We start from the raw sequence: 27,275 nt of genomic DNA on the forward strand, positions 1-27,275 counted from the left end.
ATCCAGAAAGGATATACCTGCGAACAAGCTTTTCTCCCTCTTATGAGCTCAAATGGTGTGTAGTTAGTAGCAGAATGAGGAGAAGTGCGATATGACCACACAAGATCCTTGACTGCTTCAAATACACAATTCCTAGACTTGAAAGCTGCTTGAACACACTCTACAACAACTCTGTTAAATCTTTCTGTTTTGCCATTGCTTTGTGGATGATATAAGGGAGTTCTAGTGTGTTTGATACCACATGATTTCAAAAAAAGAATTCATTTCATGTGAAATGAATTGAACTCCATTATCGGTCAAAATCTCTTCTGGATAACCTTCTCTCAGAAATATTTTGTTCAAGCAATCAATAACACTTTTAGAATTCGGTATACTAATAGGTTCAACTTCTAACCATCTTGACAAATGATCAATAAGAACTAAAAAATATTTTGAGTTATTAGGGAGAACATGAAACTGTCCCAGAAAGTCCATTCCCAACTTTTGCCAAGCTCTACCAGGAATAAATGCCTTAGACTCCACAAGGCCTTCTAAAACTAGTACCTTGTCGCTGGCATTACAACGTGGACATTGTTTGACAATTTCATCTACCTGAGAATCCATTTTGGGCCACCAAAAATCAGATCTCACTTTTCTTTTGGTAATGGTGGCACCAAGATGACCCAAATGCGCAGCTAAAATGATTTTTTCTCTGTAGCATGATGGGGGGACTAGTTTATCACCTCGGACAATTATACCATTTTCCATTGAGAGTTCAGTACTAATCTTCCAAAACATTTGAAGATCAGGAGAAAGACATTTCTCTTTCGGCCATCCTCTTCTTATAAGAGAGGAAACCTCTTTAAGCACAACATCATCATCTAGTTCTTTAATCCAATCATCTTCCAGAAAGGATATGGATTCTTGACAGACATTAGCCACAAAACACTCCTCTACTTCCGTCTCCCAATCTTGTTCATCATTATCAGAAATAGGAAGTCTAGAAAGGCAGTCTGCCCTGCTGTTTCTTCTCCCTGGTATGTATTCCACGCTAAAAGTGTATTCCAGTAACTTTGTGGACAACCTTGCCAAACGAGCTGTCGTACGTTTAACATTTTTTCCATTTAAGATATCGACTAATGGTCGATGATCCGTTTTGAGAACAAATGACCTACCACACAAATATGACTTGAACTTCTCTACACTCCATGTACAAGCTAAGAGTTCTTTTTCAATGACGGAATATTTCCGTTCAACAGGACGGAGAGTGCGAGAGGCGAACCCTACTGTGTATTCCTTCCCTCCAAAATATTGAGAAAGAACTGCACCCAGTCCGTACTCACAAGCATCAACCGTGACAAAAGTTTGTCTACCTTCAACAAACGCTTGTAAGGCCGGAGCTGAAAGTATGTTCTTTGATAATTTGAAAACCTTTCTTACATTCTTCTGACCAAACAAAAACAGCTACTTTTTTTAACAAAGACCTGAAACACTCAGTGGTATTTGCAAAATCTTTCATAAATTTAGCATAAAACTCACATAAACCGAGGAAGGACACGAGTTGCTCTCTATTTTGGGGAGCAGGTGCTTCAATAATGCTTTTAACTAAACCTGGTCTAGGTTTAATACCTTTTTCTGAAATGATATGTCCAAGATATTCAATCTCTTTAGCTTTGAAAATACATTTACTCTTCTGCAGTGTTAAACCTCTATCCTCGAGCACTTTAAAAACTTCACTAATTGCCCGGTTATGTTCATTCTCTGTTTTTGTAAAAATGAGAATGTCATCTTGAAAGACAACTACGTTAGGATTGTGAGCAAACATTTCCGACATGAGCCTTTGAAAGACTGCTGCAGCCGATGCTAGTCCAAAAGGAAGACGACAAAATTGAAAAACACCATCGGGAGTGACAAAGGCAGTGAGATGTCTGGATTGAGGGTGTAATTCTAGCTGGTGATAGGCAGCTTTAAGATCAAGTTTCGTAAACCACGAAGAGGACCCCACCTTGGCAATAAGGTCCTCAATTCGCGGCAGAGGAAACCCATCAACCCAAATGGCTTCATTGAGAGTGCGTAAGTCAACACACATTCTCAAATCGCCTGACCTCTTCTTGGCTAAAACAATGGGGGAAAGCCAGAGGGTGGACTCAACTTTTTCAATAATACCTTGATCACACAGAGATTGTAAATGCTTAGAAAGATCACTTCTGATGCTTAAAGGAACATTGCGTAACTTGTGTTTGGTAGGAACAACATTGTCTTTACCTCTGATAGAATGTTGAAAGTTGGTGATCTTTCCAAGACGGTCTTCTAAAATTGGATGTAGAATCAGTCACCGAAGTAACAGAAATATCTTGTTTAAACTGTTTGTCAATGAAGACCGGATTAGCTAATCCAGGCTTAATAGTCAAGCCAATTTCAGCTTGGTGGATAAGACCAAGAACATTAATTCCTCGTCTGGCTACATACACTTTCCCTTTGATGGTCACTCCTAAAACATTAATGTTAGCCCAGAAATATCCGAGTAAATCAATCCTACTTCCTTCAAAAGCTACAGTAAGGACATCCGGAGGCAATACATTTTTACTAGGCCAAAAGTTGGTGTACTTATTTTGTGATGCAATGGTGATGCGTGCACCTGTGTCTACTAGCAGTTGAACATGATCTTTCTCAATCAACTTCAGGATCAGAAATATGTTGAGAATCTCCTCTATCATAAGAATTTTTGACAACAACAACGTATTCCTGATGCATGATGTCCTCATGTGAAAGGTCACCTTCATTAGAAAAATTGTTACCATCGTCATTAATACCATCGTCATTAATAACACATCTAACATTTCCTCTTACATTTCCTCTTCTACCTCTCATGCAAATTTTGGCAAAATGTCCCATTTTACCACACTGACCACATTGTTGATTAATGGCAGGACAGTTCTTAAAAGAAGAAACATGAAAAGATGAACCACATCTATAACAGAACATCCTAGAATCAAATTGTCTGCTCTGTGCAGAGAACCTACCACCCCTAGATATATTAGGCCTTCTGAAATTACTGTGTGGAACAAAAGGAGTTTTAGTTGCAGAAGTACTAGAAACAGCACCAGAGACTGTGGTGTTAGATATAGCTGTTTCTAGTTACTTTACATCTTCCATGGAAGTTTCTATGCTTTTAGCAATATCAATTGCTTTGTCCAAAGTGGGATCTTTGCACGTAAGTAATTTCTTTTGAATTTCTTTGCAATAACATCATGCAACAAGCTGATCTCTAATGAGTTGTGACGTGAAACTGTCAAACTCACAATTTGCGGCTAACATCTTTAAAGCAGTTATAAAAGTATCAATGTTTTCATCACTCTTTTGCATTCTTGTGAAAAACTTATACCTATGCACCACTAAAATCTTTGTTTTAGTAAAATATTTTTTTAATTTTGCTATAGCTATCTCAAAATCATCAGGATCTTGACCTTCAGGGGGATCATTTGGAGGTAAATGGTCAAAAACATTTTGACCTTCAACCCCCAAATGATAATACATAAGGTTCTTTTTTCTTTCTGGTCTATACCTTTGGCCATCAATTGCACCTAAGTACGCCATGAAAGACCTAATCCATAATTTCCACTCTAATGGAGGATCACCAGGTACTTGTAAAAATGGTGCAGGTGGAGTGACACTTTGCATGTTGTAACAAGAAACGTCTTATGTGATAGTGATATGATGGTTAAACTTGCTTGAAGATCTTGTGTGTGTATCACAGTAGAAACACACAGTAAAAAATTGTGGAGAAAATGTCATGAAAAATTCAAGTCTGAAGAAAAACACATGAAATACAGATGTAATGTAGTTCTCTGTTTTCTCTTATAAAGTAATGAATTGTGCTGGTTATAATGAAAAATATACTTAAAATGACCACTAGATGGCAGCAAAGGATACTGTAAAATGTGGATGAAAGGTAAATCCAACGAAGGAAAATTCGTTGATCTGAGCAGAAGATAATGTCGAAAATAAATGAAATAAATTGGAAATATGACACGCAATGTAACTGTGCGTATCAGTGAAGTGCTAATTAAAAAGGAATGGATTGTTGCCAAGTGTATGCTTTACAAAACGGTGAGAAATAACGCGCTCATGCCTCTAGCGCGGTAAATTATGCTGTCGGGAAAACTGTCACTTACTACAGGCAACTGGTGATGGCTGCAAGACTCGGCATCACTTTCCTCGAAGTGGCAGCTTGAAATGACTGCTTTAGGGAAGTTGAAACAGCAGCTTCGGTTGATGTCCTGTAGCTTCGTTGATGTCGGTTGCTATGGAGACATCAACAAAGCAAAGAGATTAGAAAATGGCTTGTCAGAACAGAGGCACGTCAATGCGTCAAGACGTGAAGAAGAATTGTGATAGGTTGATGATGCGTAGCTGATGGTTACGTCATCTATTTGCGGTTTGACCACGTCATCATTAGTATGGACGTAGCGCCAGCGGAGGGTCTCCTCAATATCGAGTGATAAGGTGGGAGACAGATCGTAACCAGCAGATAAAACTCAAAAAGTCTTTTTTTTCCTTTGTGTGTTAGTAAACACCAGGGAATTCTATGAAGAAAATTATCGAATTTCTTAGGACTATCCCTGTTTTTCTTCTTCTTTAAAGCATAAGAAGTGATGGCAGGCAGAAATAATTTGTGTAAACATCTGCTGTTGAATGGGCACGGCTCTCCAAATGAATTTCTGATAAAAATATTGAAAATGTACTCACAGTGAATCCATTGTGCTTTGCACGCGTGGGTTCATATCCCATCCTCGTCGCCAATGAAATGATGATTGCTGGACACAGGGAAGATAGCCTTTGTAGGAAGTTTATTCAGAGAAAAGGAGAGCCGTCCCAGCAGACAGGCGAAGGCAAGGATAATAACTGCCTACAGGAGAACACTCACAGAGAAACATTCTCAGTGACATAACGCAGTTCTAAGTTGCATAATACACATCACCACAAGTTCACTATTGAAATGTATATTCCCTGCTTTCCTCTATTGGTTAACATATGGGTTCCAATAGTTTAGGTCAACTTGACCTGAGGTAACAGATAAAGAGACCCGATCTCCTGTTTCATGTCATTAGGTAAAAATAGGATGCTTTTTAAGTCATTTGCTGACTGTAGACCATAAGGGGTTCCATACTTGCGAGTACATAGTGACAATTAGTAAAAGTGAAGGCGGGGGTGCTGGAATATATCTCCTAGAGAAGTCTTCAATCACTGTTGAACTGATATATATCACAAGCGGCGGAAGCAGGCATAGGTGCAAGGGAGGGCGACCGGCTTAAAAGTGGGCACCATAGTTACTGATGACTATTGAGCATTCAATGTGGTGGAACATAAGTGGCTGTCGATGAAATTGGAAAGGTGTTTGGTGCAAATAGTGCCCTGCATTACATTAAGCAAGACAACAAGCTAGAGTTCCTGTAAGGCGGTTTGTGGCCGCTCTTCTTTAAGAAAACTTAATAAAAATGAAGCAAATTAGTGTATTTACGAGCCTTCTTTTGAATTAAAATGGCTCTAATGCCATAGGTTTTAATGTGGCACTCTTAAAATACTGCAATCCTTTTATGCTGTGGCGAAGAAGCCTCCTTCTTCCAGGGATGTTTTAGGTCTTCCTTCTCGAACACAACTTCGAAAAACATTAATCGCAAAAAGTGAAGAATTGTTCAACGCTTTTTGCCCTACATGTGCTAAAAAGCTATTTGATGTAGTTAAAAAATCTGTGTGTGCAATTTCACATGGCGTAATATTTAAAAAATGCATGTAGCTTTTTTCTTTATTTCTACAAATCATTTTCCTTTCATCTATTCAGCTTACCTCTATCACGAGTAGAATTTAAGTCTGGAGTTTTTACAACAGACTCTACTTGGAAAAGCCATGGTGGAAAAATAAACTATTACACAGAATTCACAATCGGAGACCATAGACAGGAAAGTAAGGCAGAATTTAAATGTTCTTTCTACAGAGGTACCCAGCGGTGGCTCCTTCGCTAAGGTGGAGGAGCGCCGCCCCACTGCTCTCGGTGCAGTTTAAAAAGGAAAAATAAAATGATAATAACGCACAGTTAATGCAGTGACTCAGTTGGTTTGTTAAATTCGGGGCGGGCTGTGCTGCCAGAGCAGGGGGGAGGAGTGGTGGGTACTCTCTAAGTGCGCATGACAGTTTGGCCAGCCATCTTGAGCCGGCCTAACAGTCATGCACAGTTAGCATGTTCTCCACTCAGGCTGTATATAGCCTGGGTGGAGAACATGCTCAGGCTCCCAGTCCCTGTCTGAGCGCCAAGCTAGGGTGCTCAGACCAATCAGAATACTTCTGTCATGCTGGTGACAGCAGCTTCGTGATTGGCTAGAGGAGTCTGGGATCCCAGGTTCTTCCTGCTGCCAGGAGCCAGAAGAGAAGAAGACGGTGGAGAGGCAGTGTCCGGCCGTACCCAAGTAAGTGCTTTTTTTTCTTTTTCCGTCATCCCCTCTCCCCCACCCCACCACTCCCGTTTGGTAGCAGCCACCACTGAAGATTCCACTTCGCTTACGGTAATCTCACAGTTTAGATGACAGATTATACTAATATTACATGCTCATTCCTCAGACAGCAGTACTCCTAATGTCATAACATTTTATGAATATAGTTGTTGATGAAATGCCCATACACAAGTTATGAAATTAGAAAATAGAGTGGGAAGTGGCCTCTAGCACCAATGAGACTTTAGTAATGAGCATTCCAAACTCACTGCCAGTTTTATCAAAGTTTTGGGTCACCCTTGCGCCACCTAAGGTAATGCAAGGGTGATGCAAAACCTAGAAGAGATTTACCAAGCCATACAAGGTCACCTTACCTGGCCCTGCCTGGTTGGTAAATCTGAAATAATGCAAGGCAACACAAGTTGCTGCCTTGCGTTACGCTAAGTGGTGGGGGTGTTACATGGTTGAATCTTGGGTGGAGTGTGGGCATTCCCATGCATCCACCCATGTATTCTGACGCATTCCCGGATTTACCAACACTAGTAGAACTGGGAATGCATTAAAATTATACACTTTCACACCAGAGGCGCAACAAGGTGAAATATCTCTTATTTCTCCTTGTTGCTTCCTCTTTTAAGTGTGCTGAATTCTGGAGTTTGATAGGTTGTACCACGTTGGCAACATTTGGAACTAATTTGAAGCAATACTCCGCCAAACCCAAGAATTACCTATCCTGCTCTTTGTCAGTTGGGGAAGGTCCTTCAATGATGGAGACCTCCAAATTGACTTTGGGACTTAGTCCATCACCTGATTTTGTATGCTCTAAATATGAAACTAGCCAACCCCCAAGCTTGCATTTTTCCTTTTTGAGCAAAAGACCTTTATCCCTAAGTCTGGTCAAAACTTGCCTCAGTGTAGCATTATGGCTCTGCCTGTCCTTCCCATATACTAAGGTGCCATCCTGAAAAAACATCAATCAATCGGTCCCCTTCAACACCTCCTTCATGATTCTCTGGAAACAAGCAATTGCGAAAGCAAGGTAAATAACAGCCTCATAAATCTGAGAGCACCCAGGGGAGTGACAAACGATCTGAGAGAACTTGACTATTCACGTGACCGAACTTGTTTGGAAGCAGCTGAAAGATTCTTCACACTGAAAACATAAGTATCCTTAAGCATATCCAAAGCCTCCGTCATATCGGGTAAAGGCTGACAATCAACCCAAATGCACTGGTTTAGGTCCCTGAGACTGACACACATTCTCAGCTTTTGTACCATTGTCCTTAGAAGCCAAAACTAAAGGAGCCAACTGCTCTGAGTATTCAATCCCCTCAATAACTCCTATTTGTAGCAAATTATCTAGTTCTGCCTAAGACTGAGTACCCTCCTCACCATATGAACTATAAGCTTCAGGGTCTTCTTTATATTAATTCTGTGTTTGAAGTCCTTCAGAAGGCCAAGTCAACCTCTAAATACATCATGAAATTCGTTGACTATGTCAACATCATCTCCAATGTTTGCAATCACTTGGTAGGTGGAATTGGGATTGAGGGTATTCCATAATTCTCTCCGGTGCCTCCATTTCAGAAGATTATCACCACATTTGGCAACAAAATCTTTTTCACAATCTCTTTCCCCCTGAAATGAATGTCCATTACTCTAGATTTATGTCTGGCGGTAACAATGTAATATTCTCACACCTATACGTCTTTTGCCAATTCTTATTCCTACTAGGGTAAAAGGGAAACCTGAATCAGACAAAACCTTGATAGTTTTCCCGCCAATCTCAATTTCACATTCAGGCATATTGATATGTCTCATATCAGTTACTCCATCCTTCTGTTCCACACTCACAGATGAGGTAACAACCTGTAAAATGGCTTTTTGACTCAATTGTGGCATTTCAGCCAAACCATGTATCTTGACATTCTTACACATGCCAGAAAAACACCCTTTTTTGCCACATTTTTTAATTTTTTAATTTTTTATTTTATTTTTATTAGTTTTTCTTTAGAACAAACATGAGACCAATTCCTTTGGTATAGCAATTACAGTGATACATATCAATCAAATAGCATACAGTAAGATTCTGAACATTACAGTCAGGTCATATCTGGAATCATTCTGTAATCAGATCGCACCCCCCAACACCACATATCTGAAAGAAACAGGTTAGTATTAGATTCCTTACCTTAGAATATCCCCAGGCGCCAGTCTGGATCCGGAAACTTTTGCGTAGCAGTACCCCTGCGCGTCGGTAGGCGTCGTCTGCAGGCGTCCCCTGCGGCTCCGCGTCGTCGGCGTCGTGCGCCGTGATGACGTCGCTGGAGTATATAGACGCCGCCTCCGCGCGCTGACGTCAGTTCTTCTTTTTTCCGCGCCAGTTAGCGCAGATCCGAAGAGCAGTACTCCGGTCTTTTGACCAAGTTTTTGTTAACTCTAACTCTTTCTTCAGGTGCCGGTAGGATGCCCGGTTTTAAGAGTTGCGACGGGTGCGACCGCCTGATGTCGGTCACCGACCACCATCGACTCTGCCTCCTGTGTCTGGGCGCGGACCACGACGTGGAGTCCTGCGTCGACTGCCGGGCCTTGACAAGTAAAGCTAGGCGGGAGCGGTCCCGCAAGCTGCTCGAACTCCGAGTGTCGGCCCCGCGTCGAGAGCGGTCCCGGTCCGGTCGGAGGTCGAGGGAGCGGTCGAGAGAGCGATCGCGGCGCCGCCATGAGCGCTCCGGGAGTCGCCACCATTCCTCCGGTTCATCAGGTAAGCGACACAAGAAGTCGGGGCGTCGTCATCGTACCCCCGATTCCCCCCGACGCCCGCATGATGCGGCCGGGGGTTCGGGTGGCCCCACCCCCGCGGCCCCGCGTGGGTCGCCGACGCCGTCTGCCCCATACCCGTCGGTCCCTGGGGAAGGGGCGTCGCGCGAGGAGATTGAGGAGTTCCTCATGGCCATGAGGGCGATGTCTCCTCCGGCGGGGCCTACGGCGCCTGCGGGCCCGTCGGTCCCGTCTGGGGGCCCGAGCGGTTCGGGTGCACCTGCTCCGACGCCGCCGGGTGCTCCGGCCCCGGCGCCGCCGGGTGCTCCGGCCCCGGCTCCACTGGGTCCTTCAGGGTCGTCGCCGGCTGGTCCCCCGGCCTCTCCGGCGCCGATTCCATTGGGGCAACCCGTGGTGTCGCCACCGCGCGGCGCCGTGACTCCGCCGTCGGTTCCGGCCGGCGTCGGGGCCCCGGCGCCGGCGCCGCGCGGCGCCACCCCCGTTCCCTCTCTGACTCCTGACGCGGAGTCGGACCGGCATCGTCCGACGCCGAGTCCGGCGCCGTTGGGGCCCATTGGCTCCGAGGAGCCGGTCTATATCGTCGACTCGAACTATGGCGATGAGGACGATTATGGAGAGGGTTGGGAGGGGTCTGAGGACCCTTTGTCACGAGCCTGCCAGTATGACGTGGACTGGGTAGGTGACTTAGGTGATGCCAGTGGTCTGGACGAGTCGCCCAACCCTGGGTTTGTCTCGCCTTCCCCTGTGGCGTCGGAGGCTGGGGCTGCCTATTCGGTGGTACTGATGAGGGCTGCCAAGGCCTTGAGCCTTGAGCTCCCCGTCGCTAAGGTGAAGCCTAACATCCTCACCGAAGTATTTAAACCGCAGTCATGCCCACAGGAGCCTCTGCTGCCGTTTAATGAGGCCCTGACGGATGTCCTTTTGGGCACCTGGTCCAGGCCCGCTTCCGGTGCACCGGTTGACCGAAACGTTGCCAGGCGTCACCGTCCGTGTTCGGACGACCCTGCCTTCCTCTCCACCCATCCCTCCCCGGAGAGTCTGGTGATCCAAGCCTCCACTTCCCAGTCCGCATTCCCGTCGGCCCCGCCCGATCGGGAATCTAAGCGATATGACCAATTTGGCAAGAAGGTCTTTTCGTCTTTGAGTGCTGGACTGCGGTCTTGCAATACCGCATGCCTCTTGGGCCGCTACACCCACTCTCTGTGGGATACGGTCGCGGAGTGTCTGCCGCAATGCCCGCAGGAGGTGCGGGACAAGCTCAACCAGGCCTTGGTTGAAGGCCGGGACGCGGCGAGGTATTCAATAAGGTGTGGTCTTGACACGACCGACTCGCTGGGACGGGCTATGTCCACGACGGTGGCGATTCGTCGCCATGCTTGGCTGAGATCCGCCAACTTCTCGCCGGATGTCCAAAATGCCCTCATGGACATGCCTTTCGATGGCAGTCGCCTGTTTGGTGACAAGGCGGACAACGCGCTTGAGCGCTTCAAGGACTCTAGGGTCACGGCCAAGTCCTTGGGTCTTTCGACCCAGCGCCAGCAAACGGGTTCGTTTCGCCCCTTTCGTGGCCAAGGAAGGGGCGGTCCCACGCGTGCTGCCAGCCACGCGCCGCAGAACGCTCCTCAGCGCGGTGGCGGCCGTGGATTCCGCCGGGGTGGCGGTAGAGGGCAGCGGCGAGGTCAGTCCACACCTCCCCCCGCAGCAGCCTCCAAATCTTCCTAGTCCGAGCTTTCGGGCCCATGTGACGCCATTGGGTGGCAGGGTTCGCCATCACCACTCCCGCTGGCGCACGATTACGTCGGACAGGTGGGTGCTGCAGCTCGTCCGAAGGGGCTACTCCCTCCCCTTCGAGTCCACTCCTCCAGCCATGCCACCGCAGAACCACCGTGTGTCGGGGGACCACTTGACACTTCTGCAGGAGGAAGTTACGGCCCTCTTGGCCAAGGGGGCCATCGAGCGCGTTCCTGGGCCAGAAGTAGGGTGTGGTTGCTACTCCCACTACTTTCTGGTACCCAAGAAGGACAAAGGGGGCCTACGTCCTATCTTGGACCTACGGAACGTCAACGGCTTCCTCCGGAAGGAGAAGTTCAAGATGTTGACTTTGGCTCAGGTCTTGGCTGCTCTAGACCCACGAGACTGGATGGTAGCGTTGGACTTGCAGGATGCGTATTTTCACATCCCCGTCCTGCCGGCCCACCGGCGTTACCTGCGGTTCACGGTAGGCCACGAGCACTTTCAGTTTATCGTGCTCCCATTCGGCCTTACCAGCGCCCCACGGGTGTTCACGAAAGTGATGGCGGTGGTCGCAGCTCATCTGCGCCGGTTAGGGGTTTCAGTCTTCCCCTACCTCGACGACTGGTTGTTGAAGGCGGGCTCGCCCCAGACAGTCGTCCACCACCTTCAGATGACGGCAGACCTCCTGCACGAGCTGGGGTTTTCCATCAATGTGCCGAAATCACACCTGTGTCCCTCTCAAAAGCTCCTTTTCATCGGAGCGGTTCTCGACTCGGCGCAGTTTCGGGTTTATCCTCCGGAACGGCGGGTCCGGGATATTCAGGCTCTGATTCCCATCTTTCAGCCGTTGTCCCGGGTTTCGGTCAGGTTGACGCTGCGGCTTCTGGGGCTGATGGCCTCCTGCATCCTTCTGGTGCATCACGCCAGATGGCGGATGCGGGCTCTGCAGTGGGACCTGAAGTTTCAGTGGGCCCAGCATCAGGGCAACCTGTCCGACCATGTCCTGATCTCGGAGGGCACTGTGAGACAGTTGCAGTGGTGGCTTACGGACCGCGATTGGGTCAGAGGCAGATCCCTCTCCCTTCCCCAACCGGAGCACGTAGTTGTGACGGACGCGTCCCTCCAGGGCTGGGGAGGCCACTTGGGGGAGAGGCGGAGATCAGAGGCATCTGGTCTCCGGCGGAGTCCCGGCTCCATATCAACATGTTGGAGCTGCGGGCGATTCGTCTAGCACTGAAGGCATTCCTCCCCTTTGTCAACGGGAGTGTAGTGCAGGTGTTCACGGACAACACCACCGCCATGTGGTACTGCAACAAACAGGGCGGTGTGGGGTCGTGGACCCTTTGCCAGGAGGCTCTGCGCCTCTGGCAATGGCTGGAACGTCAGGGCGTGACTCTGACGGTTCAACACCTGGCAGGTTCTCTGAACGCCAGGGCGGACGAACTCAGCCGTCGGTGCTCGGTGGATCACCAATGGCGTCTGAACTCGGACGTGGCGAGAGGCCTCTTTCAGCAATGGGGAGAGCCTTGGTTAGATCTATTCGCCACAGAAGAGAACGCGCAATGTCATCAGTTCTGCGCGTTGGAGTTTCCAAGACGGCACTCGCTCGGCGACGCCTTTCGGCGCGAGTGGAGTTGCGGTCTGTTGTACGCCTTTCCGCCTATACCACTTCTGCCCAGAGTGCTGAAGAAGATCAGGCGCGACCGGGCCCAAGTTATCCTTGTGGCTCCGGACTGGGCTCGAAGATACTGGTATCCCGAGCTACTCAGCATGTCAGTCGGTCCCTCGATCCGCCTGCCCCTTTAGGAGGACCTTCTGTCGCAGCAGCAGGGGACGGTCCTCCACCCGAACCTGTCCAGCCTCCACCTCCATGCGTGGAGATTGAGCGGCGACAGTTGAGGCCATTCGACTTGCCTCCTGAAGTCTGTGATGTGATTCTGGCAGCCAGGCGTCCCTCCACAAAGTCGGTATACGCCTGCCGGTGGAACAGATTTGTGGCATGGTGCACAGCAAAGGCTGTGGATCCCCTTTCTGCCCCTCTTTCCGAGGTTCTCCTCTTCCTTCTTTCTCTTGCCCAGCAGGGCTCTGCTCTGGGCACTATCAAGGGCTACCTTTCTGCCCTTTCCGCCTTCTTAAGGCTACCTGATCAGCCATCTTTATTCAAGTCCCCTATTGTACTGAGATTCTTGAAAGGCATCACGCACATGTATCCACCTGTTCCTTTCGTGATGCCTCAGTGGGACTTGAACCTGGTTCTGACGTTCTTGATGTGTGCTCCCTTTGAGCCGCTTCATTCCTGTCCTCTCCGTCTTCTCACTTTAAAGACGGCCTTCCTGGTTGCCATCACCTCTGCCAGGAGAGTGAGTGAGCTCCAGGCTCTTTCTGTTAAACCTCCTTTCTTGTCCGTCCATCCTGACAAGGTGGTTCTTAGGACTAGGCCTTCTTTCCTGCCCAAAGTAGTTTCTGCTTTTCACATCGGGCAGTCCATCACCTTACCCTCCTTCTTCCCGCCTCCGCATCCTTCAAAAGATGAAGAGCGGCTCCATCGTCTGGACCCAAAACGTGCGCTTTCATTTTATATGGATGACCAGCTGTTTGTTGGCTACGTGGGTGAGAAGAAGGGAAGGGCGGTACAGAAACAAACCATCTCTCGGTGGGTCGTCCTGTGCATCAAAGCATGCTACTCTTTGGCTCGGAAGGAGCCTCCTGTTGGGCTGAGGGCCCATTCCACTCGGGCCACGGCGGCTACTACTGCCCTGGGCCGGGGAGTCCCTTTGCGGGACATTTGCCAGGCAGCTACGTGGGCCTCGCTGCACACCTTTGCGAGGCATTACTGCCTGGACAGTCAAGTCCGGAGGGACGGCTTCTTTGGCCGTTCGGTCCTCCAGGATTTTCTGGTGTAGGGTTGTATTGGTTCGCAGACCCACCACCGGGGTTGGTATTGCTGGGGTATCTATTCTAAGGTAAGGAATCTAATACTAACCTGTTTCTTTCAGATGAACAAGTTACTTACCTTCGGTAACGATATATCTGTAAGAAACAGTAGTTAGTATTAGATTCCTTACCGCCCCACCCGTCCTCCCCGTTCTGCGAACTGATACCTAGGGTTAAGGACATCCCTTTCAGGGCCCTAGTTTCAAATGGCACCAGTGTTAGTTCTCACATGGCTCTGCGTGTTCTGGCGCGGAAAAGCTGTGTGCAAAGAACTGACGTCAGCGCGCGGAGGCGGCGTCTATATACTCCAGCGACGTCATCACGGCGCACGACGCCGACGACGCGGAGCCGCAGGGGACGCCTGCAGACGACGCCTACCGACGCGCAGGGGTACTGCTACGCAAAAGTTTCCGGATCCAGACTGACGCCTGGGGATATTCTAAGGTAAGGAATCTAATACTAACTACTGTTTCTTACAGATATATCGTTACCGAAGGTAAGTAACTTGTTCTTCAAACCTCCTGGCTCTGCACTCCCTTGTAAGTACTTCCTAGAGACGCCAAACAACCAGACCAGAATCAGTCTTGGTCTGCCGTTTAAAAAGATTCGCTTTGTGCTGTCACAGCAATATGCTCACATTGCACTGTCTAAAACCCTGCCCAGATCTCTCTGCCATGCCACGCGAGCTTTAGTGTAGTGGTTTTCACTGTAGGCCATGGACAGCCTGTATACCGTAGACACTATCCGGGACGGCGTTTCTGTTTTGATAACATAGGATAAGGAGGACAGCTCCGGCGGCTCTGCCAAATCACCACCCAGGATATGCAACAATACTTGCCGTGTTCTATGGAACTGAAATTTAGGGGGGTTGCTAATGTATCATCGGTCTCCAGCTCCTCCCAGCTGTTTGCCGTGCCACCCTCGAACAAGTTCCTGATTGTCCGCACCACTATTGAAATAAGTGCTCGCGTAACCCCCCTTTCCCAGCAAGGGGGCAGCCAGGCACACCAATCAAGTGGTGTGAGCGGGGCGTATAGTACGGCACCCGCCTGCAGCTTCAGGAGGTGGTGCCAACCATGTGTCGTAGCATTCATGGAATCTAATATCCCAGTTCTGCGATCCGCAGGCATAAACATCAGAACTGGCATTAGGAGTCGGGAGGCCACAACTTTCATGGTTTGCCACAATTACGACAGATAGAATTACGAGCATTACTACTTGGGTTGTTCATCAAATGAGTAGGACTGTCACATTTAAAACAACTGAAAATTGGACTAACTTTAGCCACGCCATCACACATCATTTTTGGACGAATCCCTTGTTGCCATCACTTACGTCCTTATCCATACTCTTTCTACAGAGTATGTCACATTGCCAAGCATTTCTCTGACCCACCCCGTGTTACATACGTTCTACTATACCCACTGCTTTCTTCAGAGTGGGATTTTCAGCTAATAGCTTTTCTTGCACTTTGGTATTATTAATGCATCACACCAACTGGTTCCGGATGAGAGAATCAGTTAAATCCCCAAATCCACAGGTTCAGGCCAAGCTTTTAGAGAGGCTACATAGTTTTCTACTTTTTCCACCTTATTTTGGGTTCTAGGGAATAATATATGTCTTTCCATAACAACATTTATGTATGAACCAAAATGTTTGTCTAACATTAAAACTGACATCCCATATAAACATGTAGGCTCACCATCACTGCTGCCAATAGAAATTCTGTCCAAACTTCCATAAATATTGCTCCCCTCTATGCCTAAATTGTGGATGGACACTCCTTGCCAAAGAAAGTTTCTTAACACCAATTGCAATATAGTACAAATCAAAGAGGCGTTTCCACTTTTTCTAGGACTATAAGTGTTCACCTGATTCAAACAAAAACTGTGGGGGTTTCAACATACTGGCAGCAGCCATTCTTCTGTGTACTTGTAATAATAGATCTAAAATAACAAACGAAAGAAATTGACTCATAAAATGAGCTAAAATAAGAAACAAAATGAATAACAAGCATTTGCAATGCAATAGGCCTCGCATTAGGAAAGTTTGAGGTATTGTAAATGACAAATATTTAATTTATGTGTTGGTTTTGAAAATAGCGAAATTAATAGCTTTGTCATTTACAATACCAATAGATTTAACTTTCACAAATGTGACACCTATAGCATTTCTTATGCAATATGTGTTGTATTTACATGACTTAGATGTATTAATATTACAAATAACAATGGCTTTTATTTTTTTTAATAATTAATACTTAAATAAAAGTTATTGTAATTTATAATGGCAATAGCTTAAACTTTTGTCAATAACTTTTGGGAAGATTATGTTCAGTGTATTTTATTGTGATGAAAATCCAAGAACAGAAGTGAAATATTAACATCTTTTTTGTGACATTTGTAATAAATCGTGAAACATTGAGAGAACATATTAGAACCAGTTGTTGTTGAATGGTTGCACAGAGTGATGCTGTGGCGTTCAGTGGTGCTGAGTGATGCTGTGGCCTTCAGTGGTGCTGAGTGATGCTGTGGCGTTGAGTGATACTGTGGCATTGAGTGATGCTGTGGCATTGAGTGATGCTGTGGCATTGTGTGATGCTGTTGCGTTGAGTAATGCTGTGACATTGAGTAATGCTGTGACTTTGAGTGATGCTGTGGCGTTGAGGGATGCTGAGTGGTGCTGTGGCATTGAGTGGTGTTGTGGCATTGAGTGGTGCTGTGGCATTGAGGGGTGCTGTGGTATTGAGGGGTGCTGTGGCATTGTGGGGTGCTGTGGCATTTAGTGGTGCTGAGTAATTCTGTGGCGCTGAGTTATTCTGTGGCGCTGAGTGGTGCTGTGGCGTTGAGTGGTGCTGTGGCGTTGAGTGGTGCTGAGGGATGCTGTGCGCTGAGTGGTGCTGTGGCATTGAGTGGTGATGTGGCATTGAGTGGTGCTGTGGCATTGAGTGGTGCTGTGGCGTTGAGGGGTTGTGTTGGAGGGTGGAGTTGGAGAGTGGAGTTGGAGGGTGGAGTTGCAGTCCGTAGTTGTAGTTTGCGGGTGGATTTGGATGTTGGAGTTAGAGGGTGGAGTTGGATGATGTTTTAGGAGGGTGGATTTGTAGTTGGAGGAAGGAGTTGGAGTGTGGATTTGGAGTGTTGAGTTGGAGGGTGTAGTTGGATGGTGGAGTTAGAGATTGTAGTCGGAGGGTGTATTTGGAGTGTGTAGTAGTGCTTGGATGGTGGATTCGGATGGTGGATTTTGAGGGTGGAGTTGGAGGGTAAAGTGGTGGGCGGGTAGAGTGGTGGTGCTAGAGTGTGAGAGTGTGGGCGCTAGAGTGGTGGATAGGGTTGTGGCACATAGAGTGGTGGCGCATAGAGTGGTAGAGTGTTGATGGAGAGAGTGGTAGAGTGGTAGCGGTAGAAGGCTGTACTGTGTGTGAGAGAGAGAGTGTCTGTGTGTGAGAGAGAGTGTGTATGTATGTGTGTGAGAGAGAGAGAGTGTGTGTGTGTGAGAAAGAGTGTGTGTGTGTGAGAAAGAGTGTGTGTGTGAGAGAGAGAGAGTGTGTGTGAGAGAGAGTGTGTGAGAGAGAGAGAGAGAGTGTGTGTGAGAGAGAGAGAGAGTGTGTGTGAGAGAGAGAGAGGGAGTGTGAGAGAAAGAGAGTGTGTGTGTGAGAGAGAGTGTATGTGAGAGAGAGAGAGAGAGTGTGTGTAAGAGAGAGAGTGTGTGAGTGTGAGAGAGAGTGTGTGTGTGTGAGAGAGAGTGTGTGTGTGTGTGAGAGAGTGTGTGTATGTGAGAGCGAGTGTGTGTGTGAGAGAGAGAGAGTGTGTATGAGAGAGAGTGTGTGCAATCAGGCAGTGCCCGATGGACTGGTCAGACAGATCAGTCGGGGGCTAGTTTAAGCAGTTTGTGGGTCTGTTTTATTACCAGTTGAGCTGGATTTTAAGGTTAATTTCTCCAATATTACAATGAACAATGTCTGCAGCAAACACAAATGCATGCAGTCGACCATTCCTTACAAAATACCTATATTGCGGGTCTTTACAAGTTTAAAAATAGCATTGATTTGCAAATGTGATGATGGTAAGCGTGTCTGAAGCGAGATGTGTGTGGCATGCTCTGTTTAATGTGCTGTGCTGAAGGTTTGCGTCTTAATTTGATGGTAACTGCTGCTGTAACCTGTGAAGAAGTCTATACATCACTGGAGCTGCGAGAAAAGGGTGATTACAGAAGATAAGCTGTAACTTACCTTTAACATCAACGAATCAGGTGGTAATTACAGCACGTGATTTACTTTTTCCCACCACATTATTTGGTCAACTCTGCTGCATAATTTGAGCCATCCCTGCGCATAATTCCAGCAGACCTGTTTATAGTTTTTCATTAAATGACACTGGCCCTTTCACGAGTAAAGCTTTGAAAGTCCACCACCACCAAGCGAAAAGGAAAAGCAAACGGCGGTCCGAGTGCAGAGAAGTACAGTAAATATTCACCGCTCCTCAAACCTATCAGTTTCTCTTTTATCGAGCAGCGCCAAAAAAAGAGTGATTTGACAATGTGGGTATTTGTTGACGGTAGGGAAAGCCTTATCTGCCGAGTTCAGTCCCTGAGAGTCCTAGAGCAGGGCATGCTTGGGATGTGCTTGCATAGACAGCTAGTGGAACAGTACAGTGGGTTGAGCACTTGCTGTTATGACATGCATGCAACTTGCAGAGCACGGGCAGGAATGTCGCCATGGGTGTCTCAGCCGTTCATTCCGCTACAACAGTTAAAATTTAACACTGGATGTTGGAAATGGGATCCCCGGCTGGCCAGGGCTTTCGCCAAAGTCAGTCAGAGACCACCACACCCAAGTCAGGGCAAGGGAGTTACACGCCAAGATAACCCCTACTCACCCTCTAGGTAACGTGGCGCGAGCAGCAAGGCTAAACTTGGAGGCGATGTAGGCTAAGTATTTGCGCACGCACCCCAGCAACAACAACCAAAGGCCCACCACAAAGGAAACTCCACACAAGGTTATATAAAAATAATAGCCTTTGTATTACACCAAAACACATTAGATAAAACACACACTTTACAATGTGCCAGAGGCACGGGCAGAATTTACAGGGGATATGTACAAGACAGGGCCACCTGGACCACTGTCAGGAATCAGAAGTAGCACTTTCAGAAATAATACTTTCAGAAATAAAGCAATACCTTCAGTAATAGCACTTTAGCAATACCTTCAGTAAGAAAGCAATACTTTCAGTAATAGCATACAACCAGTCATTACTGGTAACAGGGCCTCACTAGCACCACCTGTACTAGGGAGAAAACAACCACCTACACGTCACACTACCTGTAGGGGTGCAAAAGCAACACACATGATGTCGTAACATTCAGAGGTGTAAAAGGACAAAGAGAACACATGATGAATAATCTACCCATTCAGAGGTGTAAGCAAAACACATGATGCCGTAACATTCAGAGGTGTAAAAGGACAAAGAGAACACATGATGAATAATCTACCCATTCAGAGGTGTAAGCAAAACACATGATGCCGTAACATTCAGAGGTGTAAAAGGACAAAGAGAACACATGATGAATAATCTACCCATTCAGAGGTGTAAGCAAAACACATGATGCCGTAACATTCAGAGGTGTAAAGGCACATGACGCATAATCAATACATTCAGAGGTGCAGAACAAATACCAATTTCCCCAAACTCACCAGTCACCACCTGTGACTGTCCCGGTGTCCCAATGTCAGGGCCTAAACGTGGCAGTTGCCCACAAAGTGCTGGGCAACTGGAGCAGGGAAAGTTAGCGCAAAGTTGGAGCCTCTCTGGGCTCAAAGAACCACCACTGTGGCACTGGTGAGCCTCTCTCAGGCTCTCTTACACAAGCAAGGGGGCTGCTGAGCCTCTCAGGGCTCCAGCAACAAAAGGTGCAGCCTCGCTGGGCTGTGGGGTCCCTCGCTCTGGGGACCCAAAGCAGTGATGTTCGCCAAGAGCCACGCTGGGCTCTAAATCAACTGGTGCCCCCGGGGCACCTCGTGGCTCCAAAACGTGGAGATGCCCCCTGAGCCCTCAGGCTCGAAACACACGGGCGCCTCTCTTTGGGAGTCCCCCCTCTGGGGACTCGACGTGATTGTGGGGCGCTCAGAGCCTCTCAGGGCTCGTGAAGTAAAGAAATGCCCCCGGAGCCCTCAGGCTCCAACAACACATAGGCGCGAGGTCGCGCTACAGAGAGGGGGCGGGGCGGACACCGGCAAGGTGTCCCGACGCTCCCCCCCTCCTCTGCAGGCACCTACCGGTCTGGCGCTGGGCTTTCCAGCGGCGGCGGGTCTCTCCCGCTGGTCCCGGGGCTCTCCTCTCCTCTCGGGGAGCCTCGGCAGGCTCTCTCGCGGCTCGGCGGGGGAGGCGGGACTTCCGGTCGGCCTTTCTGGGGCCGCACTCTGATTGGCCAGCCGGCCCAGTGCTTCCGGGTCGTCGCGGGCAGCGCGGCGGCCCGTTTTCGGCAGGCAGGCGGCTTCCCAGGATCCGAGGAGTGGGCTCCCTCGTGAATCCAACAAATCTGCACTTGGGCAAAATAATACGGCAATGAGCGGGGTGGCACCCGCGCCGTCCAACCACCACACGGGGCGATCGGAGGCCGGGTGGGCACCGGCCTCTGCAGACCACAGCGCTCCCAAGCGCTGCAGGCAAAAATAAGCGCTCGTAAGCGCTAAACAGCAGCAAAAAGCGCTCCCAAGCGCTAGGCAGGCAATCTCAGCGCTCCCAGCGCTAGAGGGGCAACAAAGCGCTCTCAAGCGCTACAGGGGAAATCCAAAGCGCTCCCAGGTGCTAGGGCAACAGCAAGTCCTTCAGGGGCCCATCAGCAAGCCAGGGGCTGGGCAGGGCTCAGGGAGGCAAGCCATCCCTGAGCCCAAGCAGCAGCACGCCCCTGGCAGATTCAAGCAGCAAACAAGAACCTTTTCATGGGGTCACAGCCCCTCTTTTATACACCTTTTCCCTTTGTCTTTAGGTGCAGGGTGGGGGCAGAACCAGTCGCAGCTGGTTCTGGAGCACTCTTGATGGCCCAACCACCCATTCTATTCACTGGCAGGGCTTGGGTCATCAGTCACACCACAGGGGGGCGGAGCCAGCATTGTGTGGGGAAAACCCAGCCCATCCAGGACACAGGTACACTCCTCCCACACATCACTCATGCTAATCTCCCACTCACCACCGGGGCAGACCCACACAGACTTCCTGGAGCCTGGCATCCCAGCCAGCTCCAGCCAATCACACGCCAGCACCCTCACAGCACACGTACAGCCATGTCTAGAAATGGCGCTTCGCTACTAGACACATACATGCTGCATACACCATCTCGCAGCATTCACTCTCACGAGTTCACACATACCAGACTCAAGCCTGTACACCCCACGCATCAGGAACTACCAGGGACACATACATTCCCCATGCATTCCTATGGGCGGGCAGGCCTAGCTCAGCACATGCACTCAGAGTGCGCACGCACTTTCCACTGGGACACAGTGAAAGTGCGCAGTATCCAAAAATCACCATCTCCAGGTCACCATTTCAAGCAAAAAGTCTAGGGGTGAACCTGCCCTAAGGGCCAAAGTCCAACATAACCCCCTTCCAGCCAAAACGCAGGGGAGACCAATCACCACCGTGATGGACTTCCCTGCTTGGGGCGATAGAACACGGACGCAGGCCCGCAACTGCAGGGACACCCTCCTGTTCTACGCCACGGTGAACCCATGGGATTCCTTCTAAACACACTGTCTGGACCAACTGGGCTACCCCACTGGTACTCCCAAGCTGTCCACGGCCAGGACCAGGCCCTAGGCCACCCAGATACCACTGGTCCATGCCCATCCACAGAGTGGGGGGTAGTAACCCCTGGCCTACAATAGCCATTCTCCACTCCCTTTCTCAGTCTAGTTCCAAACTACCACTGATCCTTCAACCTAGGGTCCGCACCCTCAGGCTGACCAGAGGTCACGGGCAGGAATGCCCCACCCTACCTCTATTTCTGAAGCACCCTCCAGAACACAACTCTCCCACCAGTTTAGGACCTGTCTTCCTCAGCAGCAGTGACCACAGTCAGACCACCACCAGAACGGTGTAGCGAGGCGTTGCACGCCGCGGTGCCCCCCAGTTGCGGTGCATCCTATGGCTCGTTGACGGCGTCGAGACGACGTCGGTGAGCGCAGAGGCGGCGTTGCTCGAGGGGGACGTTGCTCAGTGCGGTGCCTACAGGACACCAGGGTGGTCATGACTGAGTCACAGCTCCCTTAACTGGTTTACCACCTGGGATTCAAATTCACCGGATGCACAGGGGTCAGACTTCCTCTGACCCCCTTCCAGAGTTCTGCACCCTCCCACTGTAGAACAGGGTCCCTCCACTTAAGGTAGGCCCCACCTGCTCTCACGGTAGTACCACAACACTCAGCCAAGAACCCTAAAGATCCCTGCTAGGCCTGTACCACCCCTTCTGGGAAGCACAGGGTCTCTTCACTTAAGATGAGCCCCACCTGTGTTCACAGGGGTACCCCTAGAAGACAAACCGGCCAGGACACTGGCTACAGTCGCCCTGCCGTCCAGGACAGGCAACACCTGACCCTGGCTCCCCAACCTAGGGACGCTACCCTTTGGTTAGATGCCTGGCGCACCAGGACTTCGACAAGTTGGAAACAAAACTCTAAGACTTTCTCTCCTCCTTCAGCAGCAAGGCAACCACTGCAGGTCAATACCCCATACAGCTTACCCGGTTCCTTCTCATCAGGCAGGAGTTCCCTCTTGTAACTTCAGGACACTACATACAGTTGCCCTTACGTCCAGATCCGGAAACACCGGCTACTGGCTCCCCAACCAAGGGACGTACCTCTTTGGTCAGATGCCTGGCGCACCAGGACTTCCTTGAGGGTGACACAACTAATGTGTCGTGTACAAGTCTGCCTGACACTCAGGACAGAAGTGGCATCACCATGGTCACTCACTGGCGACACAACCCTTCTGGTTGGCCCCTGACCCACTGGTTCTTCCACTGGGGAACCTATCCCCCTCGCACCCCTCCATCTGGACTTCTGCACCCTCCCAACTGGAGCGGTACTGCCAGACACCAGAACTACTGGAACCCTGGTTACAGAGGTTCCACGTTCTCCAGACACTCTGGAAGATCCTCCTCAAATGACCTATTGGTACAGCCTAGGCCCCCGACCTGATGTTCCCTTCAGAAACACTCCAGGCCCTGACACTGGGTTTCGGGCACCTGGAGACATGCAGTCCCACCCACTCCTTCTCCTCTTGAGACAGGACGTGAGCCCCTACACCGAGACCTAGCTGGGCTACACTGAACCTCTTCCACCACGCTGGGCTGGAAGACACCTCAGACACTCCTTTTGGAATCACTCCATCCCCTATGCCTCTCTCCTCCCAGAACATTACCAACTCCAAAATTCTGTCTCTCAACAGACCACAGAAATCAAAAAGCAGGCTCCACTATCTGCAGACGTTCTTGGGAAAAGTTCAACACACAGGACTTAGGTATCTGAACAAAACTAGCATTCAGCAAGCTCCCCATCCAGAGAACTCACAAACACATCCAGTGCCACACACCATTCATCCACACACACCCCTCCCCAGACTGGTAAGGCAGTTTCTACCACCCCTGACTTCTCAACCTGACCACACTTGACACAGGTACCATTACTCCAGGGCAGGGACGGGGGACACATGCACTGGACACACTTATGCTGCCACCACTGGATCCCACCCTTCTGGTGAATCCAGAAAACACACTGCACTTAGGGGGATGATCTACCCTCCCGAGCTAGGGACACCTAACTCAAAGTGCACAAGAAACACATTTCCGCAGAAATGACATTTTCAGCAAACTCCATACAATAATCCCCAAAATGTTTTTATCTAAAATGCAGAGTTTTGTGGTGCAGCCAGCCGCTACTGTGATACAACGCAAACACAAATCCTTATCCCACCGCTTGCCGCCAATGTTGGAAATGGGATCCCCGGCTGGCCAGGGCTTTCGCCAAAGTCAGTCAGAGACCACCACACCCAAGTCAGGGCAAGGGAGTTACACGCCAAGATAACCCCTACTCACCCTCTAGGTAACGTGGCGCGAGCAGCAAGGCTAAACTTGGAGGCGATGTAGGCTAAGTATTTGCGCACGCACCCCAGCAACAACAACCAAAGGCCCACCACAAAGGAAACTCCACACAAGGTTATATAAAAATAATAGCCTTTGTATTACACCAAAACACATTAGATAAAACACACACTTTACAATGTGCCAGAGGCACGGGCAGAATTTACAGGGGATATGTACAAGACAGGGCCACCTGGACCACTGTCAGGAATCAGAAGTAGCACTTTCAGAAATAATACTTTCAGAAATAAAGCAATACCTTCAGTAATAGCACTTTAGCAATACCTTCAGTAAGAAAGCAATACTTTCAGTAATAGCATACAACCAGTCATTACTGGTAACAGGGCCTCACTAGCACCACCTGTACTAGGGAGAAAACAACCACCTACACGTCACACTACCTGTAGGGGTGCAAAAGCAACACACATGATGTCGTAACATTCAGAGGTGTAAAAGGACAAAGAGAACACATGATGAATAATCTACCCATTCAGAGGTGTAAGCAAAACACATGATGCCGTAACATTCAGAGGTGTAAAAGGACAAAGAGAACACATGATGAATAATCTACCCATTCAGAGGTGTAAGCAAAACACATGATGCCGTAACATTCAGAGGTGTAAAGGCACATGACGCATAATCAATACATTCAGAGGTGCAGAACAAATACCAATTTCCCCAAACTCACCAGTCACCACCTGTGACTGTCCCGGTGTCCCAATGTCAGGGCCTAAACGTGGCAGTTGCCCACAAAGTGCTGGGCAACTGGAGCAGGGAAAGTTAGCGCAAAGTTGGAGCCTCTCTGGGCTCAAAGAACCACCACTGTGGCACTGGTGAGCCTCTCTCAGGCTCTCTTACACAAGCAAGGGGGCTGCTGAGCCTCTCAGGGCTCCAGCAACAAAAGGTGCAGCCTCGCTGGGCTGTGGGGTCCCTCGCTCTGGGGACCCAAAGCAGTGATGTTCGCCAAGAGCCACGCTGGGCTCTAAATCAACTGGTGCCCCCGGGGCACCTCGTGGCTCCAAAACGTGGAGATGCCCCCTGAGCCCTCAGGCTCGAAACACACGGGCGCCTCTCTTTGGGAGTCCCCCCTCTGGGGACTCGACGTGATTGTGGGGCGCTCAGAGCCTCTCAGGGCTCGTGAAGTAAAGAAATGCCCCCGGAGCCCTCAGGCTCCAACAACACATAGGCGCGAGGTCGCGCTACAGAGAGGGGGCGGGGCGGACACCGGCAAGGTGTCCCGACGCTCCCCCCCTCCTCTGCAGGCACCTACCGGTCTGGCGCTGGGCTTTCCAGCGGCGGCGGGTCTCTCCCGCTGGTCCCGGGGCTCTCCTCTCCTCTCGGGGAGCCTCGGCAGGCTCTCTCGCGGCTCGGCGGGGGAGGCGGGACTTCCGGTCGGCCTTTCTGGGGCCGCACTCTGATTGGCCAGCCGGCCCAGTGCTTCCGGGTCGTCGCGGGCAGCGCGGCGGCCCGTTTTCGGCAGGCAGGCGGCTTCCCAGGATCCGAGGAGTGGGCTCCCTCGTGAATCCAACAAATCTGCACTTGGGCAAAATAATACGGCAATGAGCGGGGTGGCACCCGCGCCGTCCAACCACCACACGGGGCGATCGGAGGCCGGGTGGGCACCGGCCTCTGCAGACCACAGCGCTCCCAAGCGCTGCAGGCAAAAATAAGCGCTCGTAAGCGCTAAACAGCAGCAAAAAGCGCTCCCAAGCGCTAGGCAGGCAATCTCAGCGCTCCCAGCGCTAGAGGGGCAACAAAGCGCTCTCAAGCGCTACAGGGGAAATCCAAAGCGCTCCCAGGTGCTAGGGCAACAGCAAGTCCTTCAGGGGCCCATCAGCAAGCCAGGGGCTGGGCAGGGCTCAGGGAGGCAAGCCATCCCTGAGCCCAAGCAGCAGCACGCCCCTGGCAGATTCAAGCAGCAAACAAGAACCTTTTCATGGGGTCACAGCCCCTCTTTTATACACCTTTTCCCTTTGTCTTTAGGTGCAGGGTGGGGGCAGAACCAGTCGCAGCTGGTTCTGGAGCACTCTTGATGGCCCAACCACCCATTCTATTCACTGGCAGGGCTTGGGTCATCAGTCACACCACAGGGGGGCGGAGCCAGCATTGTGTGGGGAAAACCCAGCCCATCCAGGACACAGGTACACTCCTCCCACACATCACTCATGCTAATCTCCCACTCACCACCGGGGCAGACCCACACAGACTTCCTGGAGCCTGGCATCCCAGCCAGCTCCAGCCAATCACACGCCAGCACCCTCACAGCACACGTACAGCCATGTCTAGAAATGGCGCTTCGCTACTAGACACATACATGCTGCATACACCATCTCGCAGCATTCACTCTCACGAGTTCACACATACCAGACTCAAGCCTGTACACCCCACGCATCAGGAACTACCAGGGACACATACATTCCCCATGCATTCCTATGGGCGGGCAGGCCTAGCTCAGCACATGCACTCAGAGTGCGCACGCACTTTCCACTGGGACACAGTGAAAGTGCGCAGTATCCAAAAATCACCATCTCCAGGTCACCATTTCAAGCAAAAAGTCTAGGGGTGAACCTGCCCTAAGGGCCAAAGTCCAACACTGGAGTTGATACATTACTAATTCGAGCTATGCAGTTCAGTGATGACAGAGCAACTGCGGACACCGAAGGACTGCAAACGGAGGATCTGGTTGTGCTTAATAAGACACCATTGTCCCGGCTGCGCACGCCATTATGCCACGATTGTATAACAAAAAACAAGATACTGCCTACCGTAAGGTTCTGCCTCTAAGTGACGACAGGCGGCCGCACGCACTTCCGCGCAGGCACAGAGTGTTCTTGGCCTCGCCCGCTTCTCCGCTTGCTGATGGCGTACAAGAGGCAATGGACGACACTGGAGCCCCTGGCCGCGTCAGCCCCGCCCGCCGTAGCAGCACTGGAGCCCCTGGCCGCATCACCCCCGCCCGCCCGCCCATCCATCCATTGGGAGCCGGGCAGAAGGAGGGATTCGAACAACAAAAGAGCCCGGTGAGGAAAGGGGGGGGGCGTGTGTGTATGCAGTGTGTGTGTGTGTGTGTGTGCGTGTGTGCGTGCCTGTGCCTGCCTGTGTGTGTGTGTGTGTGTGTGTGCGTGCGCGTGCCTGCCTGCGTGTGTGTGTCTGTGGGCGTGCCTGCGTGTTTGTGGGGATTCGGAGCCAGGGGACGGGCATCCACATACAGAAGCGCGAGGCGCG

This window comes from Lissotriton helveticus, chromosome 10 (assembly GCF_964261635.1).
Source record: "Lissotriton helveticus chromosome 10, aLisHel1.1, whole genome shotgun sequence".
Classification (NCBI taxonomy): Eukaryota; Metazoa; Chordata; class Amphibia; order Caudata; family Salamandridae; genus Lissotriton; species Lissotriton helveticus.